At 38.1% G+C, this 7,522-nt stretch overlaps 1 long non-coding RNA gene across 2 annotated transcripts; it reads left to right on the forward strand.

Moving 5' to 3' along the window:
• Positions 1-4,193: 4,193 nt before the first annotated feature.
• On the forward strand, positions 4,194-7,301 carry LOC138027898 (uncharacterized). Of its 2 annotated transcripts, none has more exons than XR_011127538.1 (3): positions 4,194-4,248; positions 5,380-5,586; positions 6,540-7,301. It is a non-coding gene; the product is annotated as an uncharacterized lncRNA (long non-coding RNA). The 2 variants fall into 2 exon arrangements; XR_011127539.1 differs by having other exon boundaries at positions 6,656-7,301.
• The last annotated feature ends 221 nt before the right edge of the window (positions 7,302-7,522 follow it).

Below are 7,522 nucleotides of genomic sequence, written 5' to 3' on the forward strand. Positions count from 1 at the left end.
CGGCTTTTTAATTTATAAAGGAGAAAAGTGCCTCTAGTTGGCGCAGCATTATACCGTTAAAAGAAATGAGCTTCAATCCTAGCAAGAGGGAGTTTAGGGACGCAATTAAGTTGAAATATGGTTGGGAATTCAATGACATGCCAACGATGTGCGTCTGCTGGGTTTTTTTTGACGCTGACCATGCCATGATTGGAATGCGTGGAGGATTTATTATACAGCGGCACAACGAAATTCGAGATCTCGAGGATGGATTTTGCGAGTAGTGTGAACTGACATTGAGATGGAGCCGGTTCTCCAAGACGTTACGGAGGGAGTGCTGCCGAGGGGTGCCAACAAGGCCCCTGACGCGCGGATGGATATCCGAGCGCAGGGTTTCTTGGCGAGAGAACAGTCTGCTCTCTTTGATGTTACGGTATGTCACCCTAACGCAGACTCACACAAGATTTACAACCTACACGAGAATGATGAAAAAGCGTCTTTACTGGTCCAGAGTTCTTGAGGTAGAACGGGGCACATTCACACCACTGGTTTTTATTACTACTGGAGGCATGTCTGACGAATGTCAACGTTACCACAGTCGTATCTCTGAGCTACTGGCAGTAAAGAAACAGGAGAGCTAAATTAACGCTTCCACCAGCGCATGGATTATGACTCGAGTCTCATTTGCCATTTTGAGGTCTGCTTTGGTTTGCCTGCAAGGCTCGCGCACAAAGAGGAGAACTACTCCAAATATACAGGAGACTGTTCCCGAACTAGAAGTCTCGGTTGCATGTAGATAGTTTATCCTTCTGTAAATTTGACACTCACTGAGCTTATAGCAAGAAGCATTTTAACATTTTATATTATTTATTCACATTTTTTCCTTTTATTTATCATTTTATAGTATTATGAGTTAAAGATTTTTAAAGACGATTGAGCATACAGACAGCATGTAAATATATTTTTAATTACATTAAGGTATACTAAATTGCGATTTCAAAAAAAATAATTTTGTATTGAAGAGTTTATGCTCAATAAATTAATATTAATATTAATATTGTTATCATGATTATTATTATTATTATTATTATTATTATTATGCACGAAGATGAAAAGAAGCGGAAATTTGTAAATAATTTCGATATAAAGATTAAAATTGTAAATATTTACTAATTGTTTTGATAGTTGAAATAAAGTTTTTGTTATTATTGGAAAAAATATTATTATTTTATTATTATTATTATTATTATTATTGTTATTGTTATTGCTATTGTTATTATTTTTTTCATTATTATTGCCCATGCATTTGAATTATTTGACCAAATTCAAGATGGCGAGGAAAATGGACATGATCTGACGACCAGAATTTCGCAAATCACTGAAAACAGTTGATGCGCAAAATTGGGTGCTGCATTTCTCCAAAGGGTGAACACAATTTGTTTATAGAACTAGGTTATAGGAAACTGTTCTTTTCTGGTTAAAAATGCTAAGGCTGACTCTCGTCGAAGCAAAACTCAAACTGATCAACTTGAGGAAGTAATTGGGGTTAGGTGGGTAAGTGACGCGTTTCGAGGGTTGGCGAAAGGCATCAGTGTTCTCACCTCCCTCCAGTGGTCAATTTACGTTTATCAGGTTTATCCACACATTTCCTTCCTTGAAGTAGTGATACTCAACGAATTAACCTTTGACACCATCAACAGTACATTTTAATGATCCAGCGGATTTTAAAAAAAGATATTTCCTAAGGAAAACTCTTGATTTGACAGATCAATAAACAGTGTCCATCTGTAAACTAAAGGTTATCATGACACGGTTAGATTGCTTAGGAGACAGAAATAGCGACAGAAATAGCGACTGGTGATTAAGTCTCGTGTGATTAAGTTATTAATTAAATTTCGAAGGAAAAGAAAAAATATTGACAATAACATCATCTGCTGAGCATTGTCACAGGAGCTAGCTCTCCACGGGTATCCGTGAAGTTCACAGGTAAAGACCTTCAGTGAAATATTTGCACGCAAAATGCCAGTTACAAAGCTTTGATAACGACGAATGACAAAAGACATCATGAATAAAAACAGCATGACAGTATTAACGTTAGCTATTTTTATTATTGCCTTTTTGTCCCATATTTGGACTGATCCCGGCGTTCCACCAAAAGCTAATTTGAACTTGCCAGTTTCGTTATCATCTACGTCGTTAACCTGTCTTAAAATTAGACTTGAAGAAGAAGTTCATGCTGTCTTTTGCAGGACGGAAGCCTCAAAGACATGGAAACCTCCTGGTGAGGAAACGGAGCTCTTTATCTGCAGCTTATTATACAGTTTGCTTAAATCGAAGCTCACCATTGGGTATGGTTTTTTACACTTCCTGTGGTTAGTGCGCTCGACTCCGGATTGAGTGGGCCGGGTTCGGGTCCCGGAGGGGGACATTGCGTTGTGTTCTTGGGCAAGACACTTTACTCTCTCTCTCTCTACATTTTTTACTATATTTTATTATTTGTACATATTTTTAGTGTAGTTGTACAGTATTTACTTCTGTTTCTATACGGCTTTCATGTAAAGAAGTTGTGTAACTTATGAAATTACCGTATTCAAATAAAAGTGAATCAATCAATCTCTCTCTGTCTCTCGTGGAGAAAGAGAGAGAGAGAGAGAGAGAGAGAGAGAGAGAGAGAGAGAGAGAGAGAGAGAGGGAGAGGTTCATAAAATGAGTACCGGCGAAAATCCCGGAGGAACCTTGCGATGGAGACTGGCCTCCCTTCCAGGGGGAAGTAGAAATACTCGTAGCCGCTTCATGCTACAAAAAGCGGGTCTAAGCTCCAGCCTAATGGGCCATTTGGTTCTGAAGTAGACTTTACCTTTTTTTACCTTTTTTTTACACTTCCAAGCTGTCGGTAAATAAATTCCGCGATTACAATTGGATAGTTTACACACCTCCTTTAATTTAACCCTGTCGCTATATGGTAATCTAGAGTTAGGGTTATAGACCCTTCTCCAAAATGGCAGCAACGGATTTGAATGAGTTAAAATGGAACTGAATGAAAAACTGATACCAGATCTAGGAATAGAAAGGGCACCTTAACTTTGGTAACCCTGCAAAGTTTCAGCGTATTAGGAGTCATTCAATTATGACATCTCATCTCGTACAAATATCTCGCAGGGAAAATCGGGTCTCAGGCGGAATCCGCTTTTACCTACAATCTTAGACAAAAGTAGGCGAGACTTTTCTCAAGTTTAGTACTTTTCGACAATAACTACAATAAAAGTCCTTGTTTATTAGAAGCGCAAATAACCGAGATATCAACCAACATTGTTGGCGAGGGGGGGGCGGAAACCGTAAATGGAATATTTATTTTCGATATGGAGAAATAAATTAAAATAGAAGGAAACGTTAAAGCACAAATTTGTTTATTTAATAAATTTCAAACATCATTACTTTTACGTAAACTCTACCATGAACAATGACCAGCATTATACTGATTTTTTTTTTTTTTATGTTTTATTAAGTATTCGTTTCTCTTCCAGATTTCTGGTTTCCCGGATTCCGGATTGCCTGGTTATTGTGCTGCCTTCCAAAGCCTAAACAGAATGTTTCCTGATTTTCAAAGTAGCACTGATTTATCCCAGCCTGGGTTAGCATTAGACAGCGGGGAAAAGCAATGGCCTGGTAGTGATCTGTGACCTACGGTTTGCCTTTTGTACCAGCAGTCTAGATAATCAACACCAGCTCTTTTTCTATGTTCAGCATACCGCTTTTTCGTGTCCTCCATCTCCTTCTTATCATTTGCAAGAACAAAAAGAAGGATTGAAGAGGATTCCCGAAACTGCGGAAGGTACATGAATCTGGTGTAACAATGTTTTCAGAATCATTTAAATTCCGATCGAGATGTCTAGCATTTTCATATATTTATGAAACAACGTTGCAATCAAAACTTGCACCACTGTCACTTTATTCATTTTCCGCATCTTTCCAAATTTCTTCCCTAAGTGAATGGTGCTTCTCAATTTTCTCCAGTTCTTTGCATTTTACTCGTGTCTTTTACTCCCTGTTTCTTATGCTGCCAATGCACCTCTTCAGCCATTAAACGAAAACAAAAGCCAAATTTTGACTTCTCGATGAATTTACGGCCCATTGAATTGATGTCATTCCGTGGCTGAATTGTTTGATTGGCCACCCACAGCGACAACCAAATATTAACCTGTTTCGGGTGTGACCACTCTAACTCCAGAGTTGATCACAAACAACACAAGAGGCGCAGCAACAAATCAGGTAGACTATTAGTTCTTTTAGATTGTTCCCGATAAATGTCACTCTTCCTGTGCATAACTAAATCAAGAATGGCCGTTTTTATACTAGAGACGCATAATCCGTCCAGACGAATTATGCATCGCTCGTGTTATCCGTCTAGTATAAAGACAGGCACAAGACGCATAGTGCGTCTTCGACGAGACGCACTAAAGTGGATACTTCGTCCAGACGCATTATGCGTCTTGTGCCCGTCTTTATACTAGACGAATTTAACAGACGCAGAAATAATGTTTGCCCAAGTTCGTCCCAGACGAATTATGCGTCTCTGGCATAAAAACTGGCAAATAAATCTTAAGGATACATGTCATGCTACAAATGTTACTGTTCTCCTGCATTAGCTGAATCAAGAATCGAGTATGATTGCACTGATATTGATAATTTAATAATGTAAGCCGACACGAAATCTGACATCAAGTTTGCGATAAATTTTTTGCTTGAAAGAGCAACGCTCTAGACCGCATAAGCAACCAATTCCTTAAAGCAATGACTTATCTTGAAATGTCCTGGGCACGTTCGTTATGACCACGGTAATGTACTTAAATGGTAATTTCTGATAAACTTACAACGTCTGAAGATCTGAAATCGGTACCATCAGTCTCAAGCCCCTTGTCTTCGGAACCCAACAATGTAAACTACTATCGACAGATGATCTTTGAGCCTTCCATTTCCTTACAGCGATACCATTGTGAAAATATCTAAGTACCTTGAAGGAACATTGTCTTGCTATATATTCCCTGGCGAGATAAATAATGTCCGGGTTTCAGTCAAAATCGTAGTAATTAGGATTGTTTGATTTCTAAATGTACCTGAAACACAACTTTAAATAGCAGTATACCACTCATTTGTTTAAAAGTTCTCCTGACCCAAAAATGAACACCAAGTAAGCTGAACACCGTGTGAAGCTAAAGTAAACTGTACCATTCTGGAAAGCTTAGCATTTCATAACGATTCTTCTAGTTAGGTGACACAGACGACTTAATTGAAATTCAAAAACTGTTAGTTCAAAAGCATTTTGAAATTTCTAGTATCCTAATAAAGACGTAAACTAGGCAGACACAATGATGTATAAAGTGAGCTTTGCTTTACTTTCAGGTTTCTTGATGAACTCGACTGTGTCATTTATGTTCTGGGGTTAGTTTCCACATCTATTTTAGACGCACTAGTCGACAAAGACGTTTGCATATTCCAGAGACATGGCTTCTTCATCTTCACGCTTCACTTAGAGCCCCGAGAAAAGCAAGATGCAAGGCCTGTCTTTGCTTGCAGCCTTTCTTTTATCTTTGCTTTCCTCTGCAGAAGGTATGAAATACTAGCTCAATTTTTCCAAATAAACTGCTATGATTTTTAATTTTTGAACTTCAAGGGTGTCGTTGCTCATTTAGTAATTAAAAAGTATCATGGTTGAGTGGTAACTCAAATTTCGCGAAATACGGTGACAGCCTTCACGGAAAAGAGAGACCATTTCGTTTAGGGATCAAATAGCAAAAAAGTTAGTTTTATTATATCCTATAGTGTTCAAAAGGACATGCTATCGAATGCGGAAAATTTCTCTGAATATTTAATGAAAGTAGAAAGTGGGTCATATTTGCATGCCAATTAAATTAAATGCATTCAGACTGCGGCGTTATTCAGTCGATCATAACTACAGCATACTTGAAAAGCTTCCGACTAATGTACTTGTGGTGGCCCCTTAAGGCCCTGAATTCCGTAGTCCCCCTTATCTTAGGAATTTTTGATTAAGAAGCTTGGCAACCCATTTCGTTCTGTGATCAGAGAGAAAAGTAAACGACGAAACTTTTAAGTTTGTAAGACATGTTTCGACAGAAATTTCTGTCATCTTCAGTTGCGTAATGTATAAAGCGTAGAAGTTGAATTTATAATTAGAAAAAGTGATGTCGTTGTTGAATCATTTGCCAAAGACTTGTCTAAAAATTTGTTGAAACATTTAATAATCTTCCAATATGTTTCGATCAAACAGATGAATTTCATGTTATGCATGTTTTATTTATTCATGTATTTTTAGGTTTTAATTCAAAATGTTTTTTTAACCTTTCACGCATGGGGGCAGTTCATCCCACACCGTCTGTCATAAAAAAAAAAAAAGAGATGAGTGGGTTTTGAGGGTATTCCGAATCTATCGATTCCAATTTACAATAGAAACTACGCAAAATCACATGATTTTATTACCTAAAGACAAGTATGGAATGTTTGGGAGTGATGCATTTGACTTCCCAGCCTTTGTTGCATTTTAGGTCTCCCTAATTAGTAGAGCACTTGTGCTCGGCTGCATGAGCTTGAGACTTATGTGAAGTGATTACTATTTGACGACCACTCAACCAAAGTTTCTCATTGCTCTTCTTTAAAAAAGGCAGCTACAAGAAATACTGGCAATAGTGGCTGGATATTCTGCAGTTACTCCTTGCTGAGTTACTCCCCTCCATCTTCAACTTAAAAGCAAAGAACAACATCTGAAATCTCATTAATTGCCAGAATTTTGTGGGCAAGACCTCTAAAGATCTCAAACAATACTATTTTGCATACTAACTTAAGTATGGAGACAGTGCGCCCCAGTGGTTAGGGCGCCTCACCATCCAGAAATTCCTGCATCAAGGCTCGTTTTGACCATTCGTTGAATGTGATCCTGGCGAGACTTTGGTTTTTTCCTCGGATGCACTTGTAAATAGCCATCTGGTTTGCCTCCGGCCTGTTTGAGGTACATGTAGTTGGGATTCTTAACAGTTGTTATTTCACTCATCGGCTTCATTGGCCCCGAAAAGCCCCTAAGGGGAGCAGTCGATCAAATGTGTTTCTTTTTCTTTTTTTCTTTTTAAAGCGCAACCACTTTAGTCTGATTGCATTACCGAAACTAGGATAACAGATCCAAAAAACATCAACTTTAAGGACGCTAGATTGCTGCACAAGTTCCAACATCTCTGTCTGATGGACGTGTTGGAATGTACATTAGTCAGGATCTTGGTTGCATTGTGGTTTAAAAAAAAACAAAAAAAACCTAATTAGGCTTATCAAGAATTCTGGATTGAGATCCTTTTTCGTAACAAAAAGAATGCATTCTGTTTGTTGGGTTTTGTATCGTGACAACATTCTTCGCCTGAGCGATTTCTCACTGGTATTTTTTTTTATTTGGTGGACGGATTAAAAAAGTTGAGGTTGAAACTTGTAAATATGCCCTTTTGTTTTCCCTCTAGCCACCAACAGAGCTGCTGGTTTATTCCCC

Source organism: Montipora capricornis, chromosome 2 (genome assembly GCF_036669925.1).
Source record: "Montipora capricornis isolate CH-2021 chromosome 2, ASM3666992v2, whole genome shotgun sequence".
NCBI lineage: Eukaryota > Metazoa > Cnidaria > Anthozoa > Scleractinia > Acroporidae > Montipora > Montipora capricornis.